Source organism: Zootoca vivipara, chromosome Z1 (genome assembly GCF_965207765.1).
Source record: "Zootoca vivipara chromosome Z1, rZooViv2.hap1.1, whole genome shotgun sequence".
Classification (NCBI taxonomy): Eukaryota; Metazoa; Chordata; class Lepidosauria; order Squamata; family Lacertidae; genus Zootoca; species Zootoca vivipara.
This window is the reverse complement of record NC_142583.1, coordinates 10,357,078-10,369,699: the sequence shown is the minus strand read 5'-3', so window position 1 is coordinate 10,369,699 and position 12,622 is coordinate 10,357,078.

Below are 12,622 nucleotides of genomic sequence, written 5' to 3'. Positions count from 1 at the left end.
ATAGAACTGCCTTCACTGCTGTGATGTTGTTGTTGTTTAGTCGTTTAGTCGTGTCCGACTCTTCGTGACCCCATGGACCAGAGCACGCCAGGCACTCCTGTCTTCCACTGCCTCCCGCAGTTTGGTCAAACTCATGTTCGTAGCTTTGAGAACACTGTCCAACCATCTCGTCCTCTGTCGTCCCCTTCTCCTTGTGCCCTCAATCTTTCCCAACATCGCGGTCTTTTCCAGGGAGTCTTCTCTTCTCATGAGGTGGCCAAAGTATTGGAGCCTCAGCTTCACGATCTGTCCTTCCAGTGAGCACTCAGGGCTGATTTCCTTCAGAATGGATAGGTTTGATCTTCTTGCAGTCCATGGGACTCACAAGAGTCTCCTCCAGCACCATAATTCACAAACATCAATTCTTCGGCGATCAGCCTTCTTGATGGTCCAGCTCTCACTTCTATACATCACTACTGGGAAAACCATAGCTTTAACTATACGGACCTTTGTAGGCAAGGTGATGTCTCTGCATTTTAAGATGTTGTCTAGGTTTGTCATTGCTTTTCTCCCAAGAAGCAGGCGTCTTTTAATTTCGTGACTGCTGTCACCATCTGCAGTGATCAAGGAGCCCAAGAAAGTAAAATCTCTTACTGCCTCCATTTCTTCCCCTTCTATTTGCCAGGAGGTGATGGGACTGCTGTGATATGAGGCAAGATATGAGGGCCCCCACAGCCAATTGGGGTGGGGCCTCAGGTTCAAAGGGTCAAGGTGTGTCAATTTTAGACAATTGTTAATTATTAGTTTTTTTAGTTGTCGTTGCTCTAGCAGCAGCAGGGCTAGTATGACCCTCCACCCTAATTGCTTTGCCCTAGGAAAGGAAGAGGTTGAGACCCTCGCTGGGCAGTAGGAAGGCTACCGGTTGGGTGCAAGGCTGTCACCCCTATTTTCGCCTTCTCCCCAAGTACAGCCCTGGTGCAGTGAACAGGCTAGAAATGTGCTGTTTGCTGCCTTTGTTGGGAAGTGCAAAATTGCGCAGGCGGCTTGCAAATGTGACGAAACGAATCCATGTGCACAAAGTTTCACTCCGTGACTGCCTGTCTTGGGCTGGGCTTGCCAAAGAGACCTTTTGGGAGAGGGCATAAACCAGAATAACAGGGAACAAATGCAGCAGGGTGTGATCTTGAGGGTTAGATTGCTTCACAAAACTATCTTGGGCAATTTTTATTTTTTAAAAAGGAAGGGGGTGCATAGAAAAAAGGAAGGGGTTCCATAGAAAATACTTGGGATGAAGTTGAATTTTCTTCATCCTCTCCCTAGTGTCATGGGTGTAACAAGGGATAGTCCAGAGTTGGGAGGGGACAGAGGTAGAAGGAGTAGTTGAGAGTGATTTAAACATCTCCTGTCTGGGCGTGAGGCATGAAAGAGAGATGACAGGAGATGTGAGTGGATGTTTTCTGAGAATGGAAGCGATTGCTTTTCAGAACTGAACCCCGAGTGGGAGGGGAAATGCCTGGGGCAGGTAAGGAGGAATTCTCTCACCCACAAGCCACATTGGATGCAAAAATTAGATCCTATACCCAGGGCGGTTTTTGTAGAGGTGCCAAAACTCACCATGAACACCTCCCTTGTTCTCTTAAAATGGCAATGGATCCCACCTGAGAGGTGCTGGAACTGAGTCCCGGCTGGCTCCGGCTGAAAAAACCGCCCTGCCTACGTCCTTTTTATACGTATATAAATAGAGAAGAAGAAAAGGAATACCCCCCCCCTCACATCTTGATAATATTCAGATATCATTCTGATAATCAGATATCAGATCTGCTGTGAAATGATCAGTTGTTATGGATTGAAATCAATGTTCACTCTTTTTCTTTCCAAGTGATATGTGTTGTTATGCAAAGTCTGTTCATTTAAGTGGAGCCTCTGTAAGAAGAGTGCTTAACAGAAATGCCAAAATTTAATATATGCTATAAAACAATATTTTGTAGATTATAGCTCAGTTAATACCCGAAAAGTAAAAAATTAGGATTGTCATGAATTTATAAATTCAACAAACAATAATAAATAATAATGACTCAGTGCCAATTATTTTGCCATAAAGAGGAAAGTTGCCTCCAAGATATTTAAGTTCATTGTTTGTTATATTTCACTCTGGTTAGTCTATGTAATCTCTTCTTGAGTGAAAGGTGAACAATTTAGATATTGGTTGGATACAAATCCCCCCCAATTTATTGTCATGTGCTGGAAGCTGTATGCTGGCTCCCTCAGCCAATAATGCGAGATGACCACCGCAACCCCAGAGTCAGTCACGACTGGACCTAATGGTCAGGGGTCCCTTTACCTTTACCTTTACCTTTGAGGAAAGTGGGAGATTCTGGGATCAAATCAAAAACTTGGACAGCTTCTGTAAATCCAGGGCTGATCCTGGAAAATAGGGACACTTGGAGGGTTTTTAAAGAGCTACGACACTTGCACTCTCATTTTGCATGGGCCACTGAGAAAGGTGAGGGGCAGTGTGAGATAGTTCATCATGTGCACTCCAACATATTTCAGTATATTGGCACTTTTGGGGAGAGCCTGCAGCAATGATTTTATTCTTTCCAAATTTGCATTCTGCAAATTACCTACAGCTTTTTGTGACATGGCAGTTATTCTTCTCTCTGTTCTTTGAAGAGGGAATTCCTCATTCTTCTCTTCTGGCACCTTTACCAGAGAACTCGAACAACTTCACGAAACATGAATAAAAAAATATGTTGCATTGCACTTCGCTGTTTGCCAGCTTTCTACCTTTGCTTCCTAATGTAAGATCAGTGCTATTTTCTTAGAAAAAGAGGTGCCGTAACTCACCATGAACTTCTCTCTTGTTCTCTTAGAATGGCAATGGTGCCCACCTGAGAGGTGCTGGGGGGGGGGGGGAAGCCCTGTATAAGATCTCTCATAATCAAACACCATTATGACGAAAGTACAAATTGCTAGCACTGGGTTACTATAGTTTATTTGCATATTGCTATTCGTGTTTCCGCAATCATTATTTTTTGGGGAACCTTCTCTTGCCACTCTAGCTTAGCATCAAAGTCAACTGGGCAGGTTGGCATGAGGAAGCCTTTTCTGATTGCCATTAACTCTGCCAGAATGTGCCGAGTAGCTGGGCGGGCCACTTAGGCATCTTGCCAAGTGCCGTCAGTTGGACTTGTTTTGCCAGTGCTTGATGGTAACTCAAAACCTGCCAGGAGCTGCCAACTGTACTCAGCAGAGAATTGGAGGCAAGCAGTGGATTTGCCTGCCCAATTCCAGTTCCATAAATCCATTCCTTTTGAAGCAGATAGTGGATATTGGGGAAGTCTCTATGATGTTCTGTCCAATTGGAACTTAGCTTTAGTTTGGGTTTGTTTGACTCTTGACCTTAAATAATATAAATAAATAAATGAGCGAGCCCAGTTCTATACACATCATATGACTTACCAAACAAAATACAGCCTTCCAGCCATAGAATCATAGAGCTGGAAGAGACCATGAGCATAATCTAGTCCAACACTCTACAATTCAGGAATATCCCATATGGGGATTGAACCTGTGACCTTGGCATTATCAGCACCACACTCCAACCCACTGAGCTATCCAGGGTGCATAGTGCATGGAAGCTTACCAGCCTGGATAGCTGTTAGAGGTTAGAGGCCCTGGTGCTGATAAGGACAAGGTTGCAGGTTCGATCCCCTTATGGGACAGCTGCATATTCCTGCATTGCAGGTGGTTGATGATCCTCAAGGTCCCATCCAACTCTACAATTCTATGATTCCAGGAGCTGATAAACCATGGTCTTTTTCTTACTAGATCTGTGCCAAAAACAATTAGCTCAGCCCTTTTCCAGGTATTTGCTGGGGGTAAAAATAAGACCCCACCTGGAGGTGGGATAAAAAGGTAAAGGTAAAGGACCCCTGACAGTTAAGTCCAGTCACAAATGACTCTGGGGTTGTGGTGCTCATCTTGCTTTACTGGCCGAGGGAGCCGGCGTTTGTCCGCAGACACTTCTTCCGGGCCATGTTGCCAGCATGACTAAGCCGCTTCTGGTGATCCAGAGCAGCGCACGGAAACGCCGTTTACCTTCCCACCGGAGTGGTACCTATTTATCTACTTGCACTTTGATGTGCTTTCGAACTGCTAGGTTGGCAGGAGCTGGGACTGAACAACGGGAGCTCACCCCGTCGCAGGGATTCGAACTGCTGACCTTCTGATCGGCAAGCCCTAGGCTCTGTGGTTTATACCACAGCACCACCCACATCCCTGGAGGTGGGATAAACGTCCCGCCAAATTTTCATGGCTTTTGGAGGGTGTTGTCATTTAATGCACTGAACTTTAAGAGGCGGTCGAGGAGCTTTTTTAGTTTGTCTTGCTTGAACTGAAAAAGAAGAAGCCCTTGCAACCAAGACAACTTGCAAATATGAGGCTCCCTGAGCCTACCTGCTGCTCGAGTAATTCTTCACTACAGTCCACACTCAGCATATAAAGGCCAACTGAGCCTGACCCCAGGGGCTGCAGTTGTCCGAAGAACACCCCTCCCGTCCTGCCTGATTTAATAATGTTTTGAGTTTGTATGCTAACCTCTCTTTCAATTGAGTTTTCAAAGGACATGGGTGGCGCTGTGGTCTAAACCACTGAGCCTCTTGGATTTGCTGATCAGAAGGTCAGCGGTTTGAATCCCCGCAACGGGGTGAGCTCCTGTTGCTCTGTCCCAGCTCCTGCCAACTAGCAGTTTGAAAGCACGCCAGTGCAAGCAGATAAATAGGTACCGCTGCAGGAGGAAGGTAAATGGCATTTCCGTGCACTCTTGCTTCCATCACAGTGTTCTGTTGCTCCAGAAGTGGTTTAGTCATGCTGGCCACATGACCCGGAAAGCTGTCTGGGGACAAACACCAGCTCCCTTGGCTTGAAAAGCAAGATGAGCGTGACGACACCTTTACCTTTTTTCAACAGAGCTTGCTTCTCCTGTGAGGGCAGAACTGTCTTGGCAAACACAAATTCCCAAACCTGATTTTTGACAGTTAATGAAAGTGCAGGAGTGGAGGGATATGCCAAGATCTTTAACCCTTCTCTTCCTTGGTTCGGCTGAGAGGCAGTGACTGCTCCAAGTTCACCCAGGGAGTTGCATGGCTGAGTGCAGATTTGAACCCTTGTCTCCTAGGTTCTAGTCCAACACTCTAACCCAGGCATGCCCAAACTGCGGCCCTCCAGATGTTTTGGCCTACAACTCCCATGATCCCAAGCTAACAGGACCAGTGGTCAGGGAAGATGGGAATTGTAGTCCAAAACATCTGGAGGGCCGAAGTTTGGGGATGCCTGCTCTAACCACTAAACCACAATGCTTCACATTGTTGTTAATATACTGTTGATCTAATCTGGGGAATTTCTGTTGCTTTATATTGTGTACTGTATTCCACCTCTTTAGGAATGATTTGTTTATTCTCATTTCTTATTCACCATAGTGAACAAAGGACTGTAAGGCTGCAATCCCTTACCTGGGAGTAAGTTTTATTAATCCAGTGGATGAAACTTATTTCTGAGTTGACATGTGTAGGATTGCTATGTGAAACAGCCCTTATCTCCACACCTATCTGTGTTTAAGTGTGACTGAACTTGCTTGGGCTTTTTCTAAGTAAACAGAGATAGGATCAGACCTGTACCTGGTCATTTCAGTTAATGCCAAAATACTCAGGTTAAAAAGTATGAAACAAACCAAGGGTCAGATTTAAAACCTCCAGGTTTAAAAATACATGCCATGAAGCAATATAAAGATAACCTGGGAGATTGCAACGGAGGAAAAATATGATAAGAAGCCCAATAAATCCTTACTTTCCATACATTCCAGTCAGATTCAGAGAATTTATAAATAGCAACATCACTGTATCAAAGTTTGTGGGTCAAGGGCAGTACCATATATTTTTTCCATTAAGTCTATCAGTAATAAAAAGCTGTGTGTTTTACCAATCAACTTCTTTTTTTAAAAAAGGAAACCAACTTCCCCCCATTGTATCAAGGTCTTTCTTTTACATGTCAGCAGAAAAAGATGCATAATTACAAATGTATATATGACCAGTCACACCTGTTGCCTTTAGGTTAGAAATTTCCATTTCTATGGAAGTTCGTGATGTACATATTTGTTGACCAGATGGAAACATTTTCTGGGTGATACATTGCAGTGAATTATCATAGTAACGCCAGTGCTTTCCTAAAAGGTGTCCATACTTTAGTATTATTGAGACTATGATCACAAATTGTGTACCGCGCAATATTACTTGCAATTGATTATTCCACCAAATGATGGTTTAAGTTCTTAAGTAGTACTTAAGCAGAACTTATCGAGCCCCTATAATGTTCTACACTTGGTTAGGCAGTGATATAATTTGTCCAAATAGGAGTGTGCACGTGCATAATAAACTCTGAGACGGGGGCATAGCGAGCCGCCGCGACACCCGGAGCGGCAAATTGCCATGCACCGGGGGGGCAGTGTCGCTACGTAACGACGGCGCATGCGTGCTGTTACGTAACAATGCATGCGTCATTACGTGGTGGGGTATTGCCGCCCCCGCGCCCCCGCGCCTCCAAAGCCACGCGCCTCCAGATACAAACTCCAGGTAGAAAGCCTGCTCAGCTCATGCGCAGCATCCCGCAGTGTGTGTTACGCAGTGGGGTATCGCTGCCCCCCTGGCGACGCCAATCCGCACGCCTCCAGCTACAAACTCCAGGTAGAATGCCCGCTCAGCGCGGTGGGGGGGGCAACTTGCCCCCCCCACCCCTGTGACTCCCAAGCCGAGCCTCCAGGCTCCCAATAAAAAGTCCACTTGGCAAAAAGTGCGCCGGGCAGACTTTTTACCGGGAGGCTGGAGGCTTGGCTTAGGAGTCGCGGGGGTGGGGGCACCAAGTGACGGCACCCCCCACCCACCCAGAGTGGAACCCGGGGTGGGCTGCCCCCATCACCCCCCCCCATTGCAACACCCCTGCTCTGAGACCAACTTGAATAGGTGGATGGGATCTTAAAAACGATGCAGTCAGGCATTTTAAGATATTTTTTAAAAAGTGATAGTTCACAGCAAATCAAATTTAAACTAAAGGCAGGTACCCTGGGGAGTTTCCTGTAGATTTAACAGAGGGATAACAAATAATCAACACAGCCCATCTTTCAAAGGAACACTGGCAGTTCAAATATCCCTTATCCAAAATACTTTAAAATAGAAGGGGGAAAAAGAGGGACTTTGAGCTTCTTCCCGGCTGGTGTCACTTATCTATCTGGGATAAAAGTCTGGGCCAAGGTTCTGGTTGTTGACCTCAAGTGAATCTTTCACACTTTAACTCCTGATCTGGCAAGTTTCAAGAATAGAATATTTCTTGTTATCATGTCCTAATCCTGCCCTAATCACATGAATCATCAGAATAATCTGATAAGACTTCCGTTTTTTCTTCAAGTGCATGTAGATAAAGCATTTAATGGGTTGGTATTTTTATGCATTATATAAGTATAATGTGTAATGCATTGTAAAATATTTTGCGCATTTTCTCCACAACAACCTAGCAGTCATAATTGCCTATATGACATTCTCCTTTAAAAAAAAATCATTTGGGAATATGCATGTGTGTGTATATATATATGAATGCCATTTTTAGGGCCAAACTAGGCAGGATGAGAGTTTGCAATTTTATTTTCCATTTTTGAAAAATTTCTACACTGCCCTTTGGGTCCCAGGGCAGCTTCCAAAATAAAAACCCTAACATAAAATAAAAGCCATATTGAAAACAATATATGCTACATCTATTAAATCATGATAACAGTAGCATGAGATGGGCTTGGTTTAAAAATACCACAACAACAACTCATAACAAATCACTAATTTGTTTGGCCATTACTAATTGTTGTTGTTTAGTCGTTTAGTCGTGTCCGACTCTTCGTGACCCCATGGACCATAGCACGCCAGGCACTCCTGTCTTGCACTGCCTCCCGCAGTTTGGTCAAACTCATGTTCGTAGCTTCGAGAACACTGTCCAACCATCTTGTCCTCTGTCGTTCCCTTCTCCTAGTGCCCTCAATCTTTCCCAACATCAGGGTCTTTTCCAGGGAGTCTTCTCTTCTCATGAGGTGGCCAAAGTATTGGAGCCTCAGCTTCACGATCTGTCCTTCCAGGGAGCACTCAGGGCTGATTTCCTTAAGAATGGATAGGTTTGATCTTCTTGCAGTCCATGGGACTCTCAAGAGTCTCCTCCAGCACCATAATTCAAAAGCATCAATTCTTCGGCGATCAGCCTTCTTTATGGTCCAGCTCTCACTTCCATACATCACTACTGGGAAAACCATAGCTTTAACTATACGGACCTTTGTCGGCAAGGTGATGTCTCTGCTTTTTAAGATGCTGTCTAGGTTTGTCATCGCTTTTCTCCCAAGAAGCAGGCGTCTTTTAATTTCGTGACTGCTGTCACCATCTGCAGTGATCAAGGAGCCCAAGAAAGTAAAATCTCTCACTGCCTCCATTTCTTCCCCTTCTATTTGCCAGGAGGTGATGGGACCAGTGGCCATGATCTTGGTTTTTTTGATGTTGAGCTTCAGACCATATTTTGCGCTCTCCTCTTTCACCCTCATTAAAAGGTTCTTTAATTCCTCCTCACTTTCTGCCATCAAGGTTGTGTCATCTGCATATCTGAGGATGTTGATATTTCTTCCAGCAATCTTAATTCCGGCTTGGGATTCATCTAGTCCAGCCTTTCGCATGATGAATTCTGCATATAAGTTAAATAAGCAGGGAGACAATATACAACCTTGTCGTACTCCTTTCCCAAATTTGAACCAATCAGTTGTTCCATATCCAGTTCTAACTGTAGCTTCTTGTCCCACATAGAGATTTCTCAGGAGACAGATGAGGTGATCAGGCACTCCCATTTCTTTAAGAACTTGCCATAGTTTGCTGTGGTCGACACAGTCAAAGGCTTTTGCATAGTCAATGAAGCAGAAGTAGACGGTTTTCTGGAACTCTCTAGCTTTCTCCATAATCCAGCGCATGTTTGCTATTTGGTCTCTGGTTCCTCTGCCCTTTCGAAATCCAGCTTGCACTTCTGGGAGTTCTCGGTCCACATACTGCCTAAGCCTGCCTTGTAGAATTTTAAGCATAACCTTGCTAGCGTGTGAAATGAGCGCAATTGTGCGGTAGTTGCAGCATTCTTTGGCACTGCCCTTCTTTGGAATTGGGATGTAGACTGATCTTCTCCATTACTAATAGCATTACTAATAGCATTACTGCCATTACTAATAGCAGCAGCTAATCCAATTGATGCATCCAATTGATGCTTTTGAATTATGGTGCTGGAGGAGACTCTTGAGAGTCCCATGGACTGCAAGAAGATCAAACCTCTCCATTCTGAAGGAAATCAACCCTGGGTGCTCACTGGAAGGACAGATCGTGAAGGTGAGGCTCCAATACTTTGGCCACCTCATGAGAAGAGAAGACTCCCTGGAAAAGACCCTGATGTTGGGAAAGATTGAGGGCACTAGGAGAAGGGGACGACAGAGGATGAGATGGTTGGACAGTGTTCTCGAAGCTACCAACATGAGTTTGACCAAACTGCGGGAGGCAGTGGAAGATAGGAGTGCCTGGCGTGCTATGGTCTATGGGGTCACGAAGAGTCGGACATGACTAAACGACTAAACAAATCCATTTGTCTAATTGGGTATTTCCTCCAGAGACCCACCGCAAAAGATGCATCTTGCCCAAACACATAAGGCTATAAAGGATATGGGAACAGGTCCTGTTCGGAAGGCAAGGAGCCATTATCAAAAAGGCGGTTCCCGGGACCCCTACACTGCATGCTTCATCCTGTGTTGGGGTCACTAGGAGGTCCTTAGTTGCTAATCTTACAGCGTAGGCAGATTGATATTGAAGAAGGCATTATTGTAGAGATTCAGATCCCAAGCTAGTTAGGGCTTTAAACATCAAGTTAAGTACCTTGAATTGGAACGCAGAATGACCGCTTCCCCAACATAAAAGGGAGGCGCATTTTGCGCAGTCGCGCGCAGCCCCCCTTGGGAACCCTAGGGCAGACCTGGAAGTTTGGAGGCTGGCACTGCCTACCTGAGGCTGGAGGCTGGAGTTGCCGCCCACTCAGTCAGCCGACCAATCCGGCCGAAGGGGGCATGCCAGGGGGATTGGCCAGGTAGGATCAGGTAGGCTTACCTGCACACAAAGAAGAGGAGCCATTCTTGGGAAGCAGCCGACGGATTCAGAGCTTTCCCACCCTCCACTCCCTAACCTTTTGCTTGCTTTACAGGTCCATAGAAAAATAAAATAAAAAATAAAATAAAAAATAAAAAATATTTACTTCCACAGGCTTCTTGCTTTTCAGGTTTTCTTCCACAGGCTTCTTGCTTTTCAGGTTTTTCTTCCACAGGCGTACACGCACGCAGGCGCTGCTACGACCGGTCGCTGTTAAAGGGCTGGAAAGGACTTTCCCTGCATTGGCAGGTTTTGCCTTTCCCGTAGCAATTCGTCACAACTTTGGCGGATGCAGGCCTTGGGCGGAATCCTTTAGTCATTTACATAAAGGGGAGGGGCGTGGGGGCGGTGACCCCCCGCCCTATTGCGGCGGCGATAACAGGGTTCCCGTAATCGGGCATCAAGGGGGGGGCATTTGGCGATGCCACTTGGCTGGTTATTGCCCTCCCCTTCCAGCGGCAGCGATCGGGGGGCGGGCTATCTGCTTGAACATATGTTCTCCAGAGTTAGCCCAACCCCCACTCATGCTGGACAACCCTGAAGATCACCCCACCCCCTGCTGGGGGCTGGGAGGGATATACGCCCAATGCCTGCGCCAAGGTCTTCCTACATCTGAATTTTAATAAAGTTGTGGCCAATTTTAATCCCATAAATACGTGGTCCTGTGTCATTATTCCACTCGGGGCTGCCCTGGGGGGCTGGGGGGGGGACTCCGCCTGACTGCCCAAAACATTTGGCAAACAGTGTAGCTGCTTTAACACGGAGACCATATGCCTGCAGCCTGCTCTCCCATCAGCAATTTGAACTAGTCGCATGGCTAGCATCCCTGACAGATGGCTGTCCAAGCTGAACACCTCAACTGAAGGAGAACACAGCACCTTTTGAGAGAGTTATTTCATTGTCAAATAGCTCCTACTGTCAGCAAGCTTATGCTAATGTTCAGCCGAAACCTCCTCTCCTGCAATTTACACTCTGCCCTTTGGAACAACAGAGAAAAGTCTGCTCCATCTTCCACGTTGCGGTCCTTCCACACTCGCAGAGAGCCAGTGTGGTTAAGAACAGTAGACCCGTAATCTGGGGAACCGGGTTCGCGTCTCCGCTCCTCCACATGCAGATGCTGGGTGACCTTGGGCTAGTCACACTTCTCTGAAGTCTCTCGACCCCACTCACCTCACAGAGTGTTTGTTGTGGGGGAGGAAGGGAAAGGAGAATGTTAGCCGCTTTGAGACTCCTTCGGGTAGTGATAAAGCGGGATTTCAAATCCAAACTCTTCTTCCTTCAGATATTTGAAGACCATTATTATGTCTCCCTTAATCTTGGATTTTGAATCCCTCGTCTCCCTGGTCCTGCTTCTGTGTACCTGGTGAATTGGTCATTATCCTTCTTAAAATGTGGTACCCAGAAGTAGAAAAAGTGCTTCAGTTAAAAGACGGGGAAACAATTCAGCTCAGTTTAAAGATTTAAAGATGGATGTACCTATTTCACACTTCCCAAAACAATACCTGAAGCAAAATACAGCAGTCCTTTGAAATCCAGTCTTCTCAGAATTTTGAAATGCAGTTCTCCTGCCAAGTGATGTGTTCCAAAATGCATATACTAAGGTAACGTGTGCATAGCAATGCATACATTAGTGAAAACAACATTCGAAAATGCATAATATTGGGAGAGATTGCTTGCAAAAACATGTATATCGTGCAAAATTGCAATATATAAGGGTATATTTGCACAAAAATACTTATAAATTTTCGTGTGGACTTTTTTTTTTAATCACTAAGTGATGTGAAGGGCTGAAGACTGGAAAAATGAGATGAATAGAGTAACAAAAATTGACAGATTTGCCCAATTCTACTCTAGATGCAGTCTCTGACCAGTGTAGAATGGAGAGGAATTATGACTTCCTGACCCCATGCTCCAAAGAAAACCACGAGCAGCAACTCAATTTCTTTCAATTTGATATGAATGGTCAAATTATTATAATCCTGTAAATATCTAAGAAGCAGCATTCAGTCTCACCCGTCTCCTTAATTTCTGACGTTGACTAAATTGTACCCGTCTGATTGGTACACTTTTGGTGAAGTTCTGCTTCAAACATTCTTCAAGTTTAAGGATTTCCAAGTTTACAACATTCCTCTTCTAACAGTGACAAGAAGTGGAATATTTAACTTAAGACTGCATTCCGGACAGGTTGAATTGTGTAGAAATGTTCAGGTAAATAAAAGTATTAGTCTTTTTTCTGGTTAGCTGCTTTTATTTGAAATAGCAGTATGTATCTTCTCTGCAGAAAATAATTTCTTATATTGTTTGGCTGTTGTGGATTTACTGTTGTTGGTAAAATATACTTCCAGTCAGCAACAATTAGGGCTCATCCACACTTCCCTTTGCCTAGGGGTGGAGCA